General features: G+C 36.7%; 1 long non-coding RNA gene across 1 annotated transcript; it reads right to left on the bottom strand.

Moving 5' to 3' along the window:
• Positions 1-5,354: 5,354 nt before the first annotated feature.
• On the bottom strand, positions 5,355-9,451 carry LOC107198520. Its single transcript, XR_004495558.1, has 2 exons — positions 8,910-9,451; positions 5,355-6,907 (listed from the first exon to the last, which is right to left on the bottom strand). It is a non-coding gene; the product is annotated as an uncharacterized LOC107198520 (long non-coding RNA).
• Positions 9,452-11,202: the final 1,751 nt, after the last annotated feature.

Raw genomic sequence — 11,202 nt, 5'->3', positions numbered from 1 at the left:
TGTGAACGGAAAACAGCACAGATTTTGTCCTACAGGGAATCAACGTGCTCAGGGAAAGTGTCCAGGTCTGGAAACTGGGAAAGTTTCCCAGATCCCAAAGTACAGACTTAGACACTGAGAGACAGGGTCTGGCTCCTCAGCTCTCTGGTTTTCATAATTCAGTTGTCCAAAAGGGTCTGAAAACTGGCCTAGAAATCTTCACTGTCCTCTGGGTTTTGATAAATGCTGTCTTCAGGAAAGAAAGAATTGTGAATTCTGATGGGAAAAGCTTTAGATCCCAGCTCTGAGGTCCTTCTGAATCAGTTTGTTCAGAAATCAAAAGGACCCAAATAAGGTGCTTGATTGAGACAGAGGAGAAAACATCCACCAACAAAACAAAGCACATGAGAAAATATAATTCTGAGGAAATTGGTACAGCTGTTGAACAGCACCCTTTAAGCAGAACAAACAATATAATCCCCATAGCCATCCCTTCTGTAGGCTAAGGAGAGAGCATTCAAAAATAAATATACATGGAAGAGAGATAGCTACACCCAAATATGCCACCAAGACTGTGGAAAATCTGTGTATTTGCTGGAAATCTATAGCCAGTACAGTATTTCCTCTTGTCCAATGGATTTGTGACCTATGTAGACTATGGAAAAATTATTAGTCTTACAGATCATAATTTCTGAATTTCAGAGGTTTTTCCAGACTCTTCTCACAACAAATATCAAATCACACCAAAACTCAAATGCAGCAGTTTTACATCAAATACTCAACAGGGTGTACTAGTTATATATAAAAAATAAACCCTTTCACATCCTACTGAAACTCTAGCTAGCATTATTTTTCTTAAGAGGTTTTTCACACAAAAAAACTGACTAAACTACTTTGCTTGCTGTCTGGATCAGTCAACAAAACAATAAATAAAACTGATGTAGTAATATAACAAAATATTCACTCATTTCCTCCTCAGAAAAAATTCAAATAAATAATTAGGTCAGAGTAGCTACATTTGGAGTGATAGTGATCTAATCCCTCCACTAAAGTTGCACTTTTCTCTCCATGCTTCTGACCACCACAAGAGAGTCAATGTGGAAATCTTGTATGTTGATCTCCTTCAGGCTACTAGTAACTTCATCTACTTCAGTGTCAGTTGCCAAGGGAACCAACAAATTGAGTCTGTGATAAACAGGGTAATCAATTTCAGTTATTTCTTCCGCCTTTCTCTACTAAGCCAAAATGTCCTTTTATCTCATTAAGCTGATCAAGCACGGGTTTGGTCTCTTGTTCACTTAATACAGCTCTTAGGAAAAACAATCCTGCTGCATCACAACAGTAGAGCTTGACAGCTGGGTGAACTGAGAACTAGCCATATTCACAAGTTGCAAACCAAAGCTTGTAAAATTGGCACAGCTCTTAGTAACTGGCTTAAGAAATGCCCAGACCTTGAAAGGCAGATGGACAGCGTGGAACATATCAGCTGGAATTAATTTGTTCTTAGTTTTTGGGTTTTTTTCATTTACAGCTAGATAGAACTAGCTGAACTGAAATGAAATAAACCAGAAGGAAGCAACTTGTGGGCTCATACTTCAGACACACATTAAAAAAAGACACCTAAGAAAAGCTTGATGGAGTAGAATAACAATGAGATGAAAATCTAGAAAAGCATTTTGGAGCAGATTTTTAGTGGAGGGAGTGTAACTATTACAATCTCAGCATAGAAAGCTAATGTGGTTACCATTTAAAGTCCCTAAATCATTGTCTGAATATCTTTGAATGTTTTCATCCCCCTCTTATGCCGGTAAAGTCCGTCTGAAAGGACTGTTTGGAAAATGCTGCCAATGAAAAAAGTTGGTTTCTAAGGTTTTCTTCCTAAATCACTAGATTTAAAGTTAGCACTGAGGAGGTAAATACAGACCTTCCTTGGCTTTGATGTCTTCCCAGAAGATTAGCTTTTGAATCAGATTTCAATTTCATTGGAGATTTCCTGGAATATCTTTTTGATATGCATAACCAGTATTTGGATTGACTAATTTAGGAAAGAATAAGAATCCTTCCTAAGGTACTAACTCAGGCCTGTGTCTAAAAACACTGATATCCATTAATTCTATTTTTATAATGCTATCAGATATTTATTTTATTTTTATGGCACACACAGAAATATTCCAGATAAAGAGATAATAAACTTTTGGAAAGGTTCATGCAAAAGGTGCCTGGGATAAATATGTAGTTAGAAGGTTTAGAATTGGCAGATCCTACCCTACTAGTTCTGACTTCTTAAACTGTTATTCTTGCCAAGAAGTTACCATAGGGATTGGCTTTGAACAGTCCTAAAACCTGATCTCTCTGCAGTAGCTCTGCCAACCATCATCAGCCTGGGATATCACACCAATGAAACCAAAGACCTGGAGAGTGTTTGACAATTTGCTTGGAATCCAAATCACTCAGTGATGAAAAAAAGTATCTCCTCACTGTTTAGAATATAGACAGTTCAGAGATTTGTTTTAACAGACTATTCTCATATTCAAAGGTCAAAAGGTCTGCTGAGATGTTCCATTACTAGATTACCTTTTGAGACATTTCACCTGGCTCTTACCTGAAAACACAAATTATTACCAGAAGCCCTGCACACTCCCTGTTGACAACAATTATACAAGTTTTGTAAATATTCCAACCAACAATAAGACATTCCACTTGTTATTTACAATAATAATATATGTCTTTTATTGTATTTTGTGATAAATCATGAAACCAGTGATTATCTTCTGTGAAAACCATAGGACATCTTTACTCTTTTTATGCTGATATTTTTGTGCAGTTTTTGTCAGATCTACTTTTTAAGAGAGAGTGAAATAATTTGTCATGCTGTAGTTTACTTACAGGACTATTATTAAAGCATCATAACATTTATGAAGCGTGCCTAGCATTTAACACTGCCCTCAGTTGCTTTGTTAGTATTTCTTAAATGGCAACATAACTAACACAAATTAAAGCCATTAAAAAACAGATATTTAAATGTAAAGCATTGCTTTAGCACTCTATCTAATCTCTTCTTTTGTAGATGGCAGAAAAGGAAGATAATTTACATACATGCTTTGATTTAGCAATTCAGGTTGAGCAGATAAAGGAGAGCTCTGAAGAACAGATAATTAAAAGCTGTAATAATTGGTGGGTTTGGAGGACAGCCTCAGTAGATGATCCCAACCTTTTAGTACTCATCAGGTTTGGTTAAACCGTAGCAGTATGAGAAATGTGCAAAATAAATTTAAATATATGACAGATGTTAATATGTGAAGCTGTTAACACCTTCAAATGCTGTAGCATCTCCTGGATTTATTTTATTCTGATTCTCTGGTAGCATTGAAAGACTGTTGCTACTACTTTACTTTCTTTTCTGCATGGCAAATTGTGTGCACTGTAGAGCAACAAACTGTGATTCTAAGGACTGAAGAGGGGTTTTCATTCTCCATGGCCTTTGAGAAGCTTTAGCTGTCTGGACTCCTGGTGATGGTGATGGAGTGAGAGAAATTCAAGACTCCTCAGTGATTTCTAAGTGGTACATCACAGAATGTGTTGACCACAAGCAACACATGGCTATGAGAAATACGGTACTTTGGTTCCAGAGAGCCCTTTTAATTGTCACAATTTACTCTGCCTTAGCTCAACATGTGGGGAGAACTGAGAGCATCCAATCTTGTTTCATTTCAGACGATGTCAGTCTGGAAGAGCTTTTCTTCTTTTTCCTATGCAAGTTTCTCTCACAGGCACTGCCACTGGCAGAATCTCTTTAAAGCTTGTTCTTCCTCCCCAAGCAGAACTGTTTCCAGAACTGGGGACCTGACCAACAAATGCAGGAAGATTCATGTTCAGAACAAGATTTATCTGCTATTCTGGGCTATAACCTCTTTCTGTATGCAGGCTTCACAGGTAAGAGGGGATGGGAGGGCTGTGAAAGACAATCTGATGAGCATACAGAGGAGCAAGGTCCTGTACAAAAGAGGTGGCAGTAGCAAACATATCAATGGGAAGAAATGTGACTCATAATCACGGCTTTTGTTTCAGTCAACAGCAGTTTGATTTCACTCTTTCTTCTGGGTATAATAATTTTTCTTGTCCCTCTCCATATCTCCTTCTCTCTTTCTATCCATATTTGTTTATTCATGAGGAGGAATTGGTCCTTACAGAAACTGTTATCTCATCTGCTCTGTAGTTCAGCTAAGGCATATCTAACTAAAGGGCAATGCAACAAAGGAAGCTCGAGGTATGTGCTTAAAAGCTTGCGAAGTCCAATCCACAGTGGGATAAATGAGTGGCCTCAGGAATGTTTTAGAAAAGATTTGCAACAAAAGAAATCTGGATCCACACAAGACCCTTTTTTGGAACTAATTTTGATGCTGACAAGTCAGTTTATTTGCTTCATCTCCAATGGAGCCAAAATTAACTGATGTACATTTTCTAATATCTTCACTATATCTTTTTATATCTTTATGTCATTATCCTTATATCTTTATTTTATATCTTCACCATTACTCTCCTTCCTCACCCCCAACTTTCTCTCTTAAATGGGTACTGATAAGTAGTTAGACTAAAATACAGTAGTAAAATATTTATCTGTAAATAACAGCAGATTATTAAAGGCCTCAGACATGCTTGTCCCTTCTTTACTGTGCATTAGATTGAAAATACATTTGTGATAATAACCCTAGCCTTTATGAATTCTGGTTTGACTTTAAATTACTGATTTTATCTTTCAATCATAAGTATGAAATTGATATTCCCTTAATCATTTATGTTGCTGTGACTTTAGTATTTTCCAGCTAATATAAATTAAAACACAGTTCACATCATCAATTTTAACACAATATTTTAGAGAATTCCACTTCTTATCCCTATACAAATAATTAGTTTTCAATTTTGAATTTAATATATGCAGTGTAATTATTTGATCTGTCAGACTTACCCATATTGCTTGTAACAGAAATACCACATGCCACAACAGAAATCTCCACCACAAAAACTTTCTAATTAATTGAGAAAATGAGTATTTATTTCCTACTTGCTTGTAGAGTCCACAAAGTCCAGAGTTTGCCCTGTGCTAAACAAACTGTGCTGCCTTTAATGATGTCCATTTAATTATGAATGAAACTATGATATCATAGAGTAACAGATATAAAGTATTTTTTTACAGAAAACCTAAAATAATGCCACCAAAAAAATCAGGTCTGCCATATTTCTTTTCAATTACTACTGGCCCTCAAATGTACAGGGTGCAGACACAATTTTTCAGATTTGTTCACTAGATTCTAAGCTTGCCTTAAGATCCACATTTTCTTATGCTGTCTTGATCTGTTTGTTTTTTTTTTTTTTTGTAATATATATAGGTTTATGAGATGCAATTTGAAACCTGCCTTGGTTAGAGGACCATGTCTATCTGGGGGGGAATCAGTATTTGCATCCTGATTTACACTTGTCTGGGAAATATCAGCTACAGAATACAGAATACCCATGAAACACCGATATCTCATCCCGGACCAACAAAACTTACAAAATATCAAGGATTTAAAAAAAATCACACTAGCTGTGATAGCATTAATTATGTGCTAAAATGTGTGTCAGGGTAAGACCTGACAGCAGCAGAAGGCCTAATAACAGATTTAGCTGTGAAAAGAACACAGATAATTCTCACAACCATCAAAGAAGTTATTCATAAAGCAATAATACTCATCATGTGCAAAGACTGTGGAATCTAGCCTCATCTAACTACTATTTTTCTCAGATTTGAAAGCACTGAAAACTATTAAATGACCACTTATTCCTTAGTCCATTTTGTGCCAATGTACACTATGAGACATTCCATTATGTGATGGGAAAGAAAATTTAATGACATCTTACAGCATTCATTGGGGGTTAGGGTGTGTGTCTGATGAAGGGGGAAGCAGAAGAATAAAGAGCAGGCAATTTTTGTGGTCTTAGCTTGGACGTCTATTTAATCTCAAATATCCAATGCAATAGGTTGAAATAAAACAGTGAAGACATTTTTATCTCCTTTTCAGGATTAGTCAGTACACCCTGTTGTTAGCTGCCTGGTTTAGGATTCAAGTTAATATTTCAAAGTAACTCCTGCAGGCAAATTGTTTTCACTATCTGATGAGAGACAGTGAGCTCTTTTGCATGGTGATATTTTTTAGCTTGTGATACTTTTACAGCACTCTGACAGTTTGCAAAATAGAGTGGGCTCTGCACCTTTTTGAGAATGATAATTACATAGCTCCATTTCATTTATCTAGGATGCACAGTTATCTTTAAATGGCTGAAATTGCCTCATGCTGAAAAATAATTCCATCCTGCTTTACTTGTAATTGATCTAGCTGGAATAATCCCGTATTTCATACCTGTATCATCCTTTCATGTAAGTAATCAGTCTGAATGATGCAAACTAATACAATACAATAAAAGAGAAATAAACTCTAAATGTTTCCACCATAAGAAACATTGTTCTTTGTGTTCAGTTTGACAGATCTTACTCATTGAAGTGACAATCAAATGGCAGAGGTTGGTGCTGACAGGCAACTGTTAAAATACGCAGCATGAGAGCTGTCAGCTTCCCATGGTCAGAGATAAACCTTCCTGCCTCTTCACAGTAATGCCCAGATCTTATCTGAGAAGGGAGTCCTGATAACGATTTCCATTAGGTAAACATGCATTTCCAGCCACTTGGAAGTGTTGTCAAGTTACCACTTTCATTCTTTAATCGTCAGTTAACGACCCAGCAATGAATTCTCCTCTGGATCTGTCTGAAGGATGAAGATCCACTGCCAACGCCGCCTCTCAAAGCACTTAGTTGGAGAACCCCAGAAGCCAAGGAAATTCAGCTTGGTCTTGACAGATATTTCTGAAAGAGCAAAAGAGCCCAGAGCACCTGCTATTTTTAAAATAAAAATTAAAAAAAAAAATAAAAAAAAGGAAAGCATTAGGAAAGTATAAAATTCAGATAATTTAAGGACAACTTGACCTTCACTGTTATGCTTGTTTCTCCAGGTCATTGACAAAAACACGGAATAAAACCTGTCCCTCACTGGCACTGCAGACTTGGTTTCTATTACGAAAAGCCCTACACTTCACTTCCTACACATCATCCAGTTTTCAGTCCTCTAAAGGACCTGCCCCCCAAACCCATGGACATTTACAAAAGAGAAAACACTCCAAAATTCAACCCAATTATGACGAAGAATTGGACCCTTTCAAAATTGTACATGTTACTTTCACACATGCAGACACAGAATGCAGTATTAGTAAGGTATGTCAGTGGGAAACGGGGGAAGAGAGAGAGGGAAAGGACCTCTACATTTATTTATTGCCTCTTTTTTTTTTTGGTCAGGGAGTGCTAGAGAAACTCTACTTGTGATCAAGAATATTACATAGTGCAAGAACGGTACAGATGGTTCAGTGCTGTAAAGAACACACACATAATTAGAGACACCCTTGAATTAATAAACCATACTGTATATGGAGTTCCATAAGTAGCCTAAGAATATTTTTTTTTTGCAGCATTCTTAACCATAAAGAATGCCAGAAAGACAGCTATAATGAAAGAGCTCAAAAAGTAAAACAATTAAGATGCTATAGAAAATGTGATGTTGGGAAAATGAATGGCTAGCACAAATTAGTGGTATCTAAGAAACTTGAAAAAAGTGAAGTGACAAGTATTTATTTTCTCCGACTGTAATAATAAATCAGAGAATCTCCTGGTAAATACAAGTATGTAAGCCCTACTAATATGCAAAATATGATTGAGAAAACCACAGTTACATCAGAAGGGAAAAAACCTTCCTAGCAGAAGTACCCAAATGACAGGCATACCTTTGTTTGCCCAAAGGCTATTCCAAAACAGGTAGGGATGATGACACTCATAAAATATCTGCATAAATAGAACATGAAAGCACACTGCAAGGATCCCTCAGAGAATCAAGGATCAAAATCAAGGATCCCTCTGGTCAACTGATTTTTTAAGCATGACCACAAAATGCTGGATTATAGAATTAGTCAATATATTATTTGGCTTCCAAAAAAAGGGACAAAATGGTTGCAACATATATTAGAACGCAGCCATCAGAAAACAACAACAACAACAAAAAAAAAGAAGAACAAAAACAAAACAGAACAACCAAAAGCAAAGCCCCAAAGAGTGAGAAAAAGGGACTACAAGACTGGAAATTCATGTTGAAAGACGGCATTTGATGGGCCATAGACATAGAGGACATGAGGAAGCCTATGTTTTTTTCTCAGAAATATGACTTCCAAATTATATTGTCACTTCAAGAGTATTTTATTCTTTTGTGCCATGCACAAATGCTGCAGGTCAGTTGACTACATCAGTTTTAGTTGTTACGCAAGACTGGCTGAAACAAAATATTTTTTCATATTGAGTGGGCCACTGTAACGAAGAGCATAAGATCAGCACCCTTGGAAACTTACACGATCTTTAAAGTGTATATATACTTACAACAGGAATCTTTGACTGGAATGTATTGTAAGAGGACTGGAGAGTAAGTATTTTAAATAAAGCCCATTTTCCTTTAGCCATCTGTCATGTTGAGCTCATGTCATGCTCTAGTCTTGTTCAAGGTATCTAAAACCCACAGATCTAGTAAAAATATTTCAAAGAAACATGTTTGGAAAAAAGTTAAGAATACAACCTGGTGCTGCAGAGATTAATTGAACTACCATGCTCCAAGGTAGTCTGTAATGAAATTACTAAAAGCTGCCCCGGAGTTTTCATTAGCACGAATACATTTGTGTTTAAGACAGAAATGATTGTGTTTCTCCTAATACAGGATAATTTGGTTAGGAAGCAAATTTGATTATTCTTATAATCTTTCTGCACACTAATGATTTGAAAGCAGTATCCAATATATTCAACATACCTCACTGAGCAGCGTAGCAAGGTTGGCATGGCATTGCCCGAGAGAAATAAGGGTATGTTTTGAGTAGCAAGCTCTCACCCTTCCTTGTTTATCATATTTCAGCGTGGAGGTTCTGTGGGCCATGCAAATGGCCTGGCAACACTGTTTATTCTTGCCAGTGAATACACATGCCAGTCACCCCTTGCAGAACCTGTGGAGCAAGTGCAGCAGTGCTGTGGTTTATCCCCAGCTGGCAGCTCCCGCTAAGCCGCTTGCTAACTCCCCGGGGCTACTCTGAGGAAAATCAGCTCCACCCCAGCCAAAACCTTCACAGTTGTACCTCTGCAGGTCTGTTAGCCAGCTACGAACAGCTTCAATTATAGGTCTGCTCCTGGAAGAGGAAAGTGAAAAAAGAGATGAAGACCTGGAAATTATTCAGAAAAGAAGTCTAAGAATGATCCTGAAAATCCATTCTTTAACCCCACCTGGACAAGATGAATGGTCTGTAACTGCATACAAGAGGAAAATTCTAATGACAGTTCCTTTATCAACCCCAAAAGGCATAATAGAATCAGCAATTACAAACTGACACTAAAAGATGTTATGGTTTTCAGGTGCTACAACAATCAGTGCGTATACACTGTTAGCAGAACAATGTAGTTTAAATCATTGATTGGATATTTGCTATTCTGGTACAAAAACTATTGTCTTATGAACATTTGTTTTTCAGCATGTCAGGATGATGTATTGCAAGTTTGACTTCTACTCTTAAAATCCATGAGTACACCCATTTCATGGAAAGGTATAATCTATTATGAAGACCATCTTCTGGCATCCCAGGGGGCTTTGAATATACTTTTTTCCTCACGGTCATTCTTACTGAAAAAGTTTGACACTGTAAGTGGATTCCCAGAGACAGTGATGTCAGAAAGTCAATAAATAAGTGAAATGAGAATAAAAAATGAGTGGGACAGCATCTTGAGCATTCTACCTACCATTTATACAGTGTTTTTGCCTCAAAGTACTTTTCAAAGATTTATTAAATGATTATTATAATAATTTGAAGACTGGAGAGATTTAGAAACAAACAAATAAAAAGCTGTGCAAGAAAACTTTAAAATGGAGCCCAGCTGTTTTTCCAGTCCCCAACTGTGAGCAAAGAGGACAAAAGTACCTCCTTAAGAAACATTAGATAAAATTTAACCATTGACTAAGATCCTGATCTGACAGAGGAATTAATAGAACATTTGCTCAAAAACATTATTTGTGCATTTTCAGAATGCCAAGCTTTAAAGTGCTAAGCACAGGACAAATCCAGACTGAAAAATAAATACTAAACAGGAAATTTAAAAAAGGCATTAAATGGAGGTAGCACCCATACATCAGAATTTTTCTTCATACTATTCATACTAGACAAACAAGAAGGAAACTACATTTGCTCTAAACCCTCATCAAAATGAAAGTAATTTAGCTCAACTGAACTGTGAAACTGTTTTCAAATGAGTTCTCACTGTGTGGGTTTTTTGGGTTTTTTTTAACAGAATGTTTTAAGGCTGGAATGAGTAAAATATACCTGGGCAGTAATGTCACACAAGGAAGACAGACAAAACTCAGCCATGACACACAGCTTGGTAAGCCAGTGCACATGGGGAATGGGATCCCCAAAGTGCAGCACACTGGTGAGCCCACTAAGTGACAAGACAAAAGTTAGTGACACAAGGCTTAGTATCCCTGTTTCATATCCAGTGCAAAGGGGCAGCAGAAGATAGAAGGCCATGTGCAGCTCCTACGGAAGCAATCACTGGCAATCCCCATACATACAGCAATGCATGTCCTGGCATTGCTTCTGGGAACTGGCTTTAAACATTGGGGATGTGTCTATCACAAAAAATCCCAACTGCCCTGGGGTTGGCACACAACTGCAGGTGTGCCTTGCAACTGTATATTCTATTCTTGAATTGTGACTTCACTACTTAACTTACTTCAATACTTAAGTAAGTATAATATTTAAGTATAATATTTAATATTTAATATAAATATAAGCGTAATATTTAATTACTTAAATAAGTATAATAAACAATATATTTACTGAACCTGGTCCAGTGACTAGATATAATACAAAATGGCAATGTTGATTGTTATAACTGGGAGCGGGTGGCAGGAGTGTCTGGAAATAGAATATGTTTTATTTGAATTGGCATAAATTAGAAAAAAGAAACAAAGAACTAATGGTTGGATTAACAAAAGCATTTAAAGGCATTATCATCACTGTAGGTACCTCAATTACAAAAAAAAAATCCTGTTCTACTGCCAT

Source organism: Parus major, chromosome Z, assembly GCF_001522545.3.
Source record: "Parus major isolate Abel chromosome Z, Parus_major1.1, whole genome shotgun sequence".
NCBI classification, from domain to species: Eukaryota; Metazoa; Chordata; class Aves; order Passeriformes; family Paridae; genus Parus; species Parus major.
The sequence above is the reverse complement of the archived record's forward strand: the minus strand, read 5'-3'. Positions and strand labels throughout refer to the sequence as shown.